Genomic DNA, 1,035 nt, shown 5'->3' with positions numbered 1-1,035 from the left:
CAATCCATCACTTTTAGTATTCCCCAGGAGCAAATCAAAAGATACAGTAATGTTTTGTCTCCTTCAAAAGCAGTAATCTTATTTCTAGGAAAAAGCATCTACCTGTCTTGAAAAATAATCCATTGCTCATCTCTTCAGCTGATGATGGGTAGTCTCCCCTGTATAATCAACCTGAATGTGCTCCCTAGAAGGCTGTCTCATCAGAACTCCTCTTCTGAGCTGGATGTACTGGTTTTGCTGGCAAAAAGCAGACAAGAATTAATATGCTTTCGCAGTTTTTTTCCATCCCATTTACCATGCAATATTTTCATATTTCTTGGTGTCATCCAGATAGTTCGTTCCTCCCTGACCATGCACAGAATACCTTGCAGTACTAGGAGACATTTCCAGTGCTGCATTCACTGTCTAAGGCACAATTAAACAATGGTTCCATTTCTTCATTGTTTGGATTTGCTGGGTTTGTTCTGCTTTTGCTTCTCTGATTGCTGATAACCCCTTGCGACTACCCCTATCCTAAGCTATTTCCCAGGCTGCTGGAGGAGAGGCTATTATAGCTGTGTCTTAAGCAGCCATATCAGCCAAGTTATTTCCTTTTGTTAATGTGTTTTTCTTTTAATGTCCTCTGACAACTGGATGGAGTCTAAAAGCTCTAACTGCTACTTCTGACATTCTTCAAAGACAATGGAAAGGGTAAATTACAGGATGGTAGAAGAGGACTCATGAGATTTTAAGAGCTTAACCATAGAGACGAAACACAATCACTTCCAGATAGCTTTTTACAGGTGTTTCCCCATGTGCTGTAGGGAACCTTCCTACAGTGGCAGTCCTAGAAGAAGGTATGGGATAGCCCTCTACAGTGCCTATGCTGGAGAGAATCCTCTCTCTCTGCAGGGAATCGTGGTAAAGTGAAAAGCAGTTGTGCATGCTAGCTTGAGGTTGTCACAATAAAGAAACTCACTTTGAAGCGTACAGTTTCATATAGTATTTTATACAATGATTGATGGAAATGTGCTCAGCTAAGGAAAATGGAAAAGC

Source organism: Pterocles gutturalis, unplaced genomic scaffold (genome assembly GCF_000699245.1).
Source record: "Pterocles gutturalis isolate BGI_N339 unplaced genomic scaffold, ASM69924v1 scaffold30772, whole genome shotgun sequence".
In the NCBI taxonomy this organism is placed as follows: domain Eukaryota; kingdom Metazoa; phylum Chordata; class Aves; order Pterocliformes; family Pteroclidae; genus Pterocles; species Pterocles gutturalis.
Note: the sequence above shows the minus strand (reverse complement) of the source record.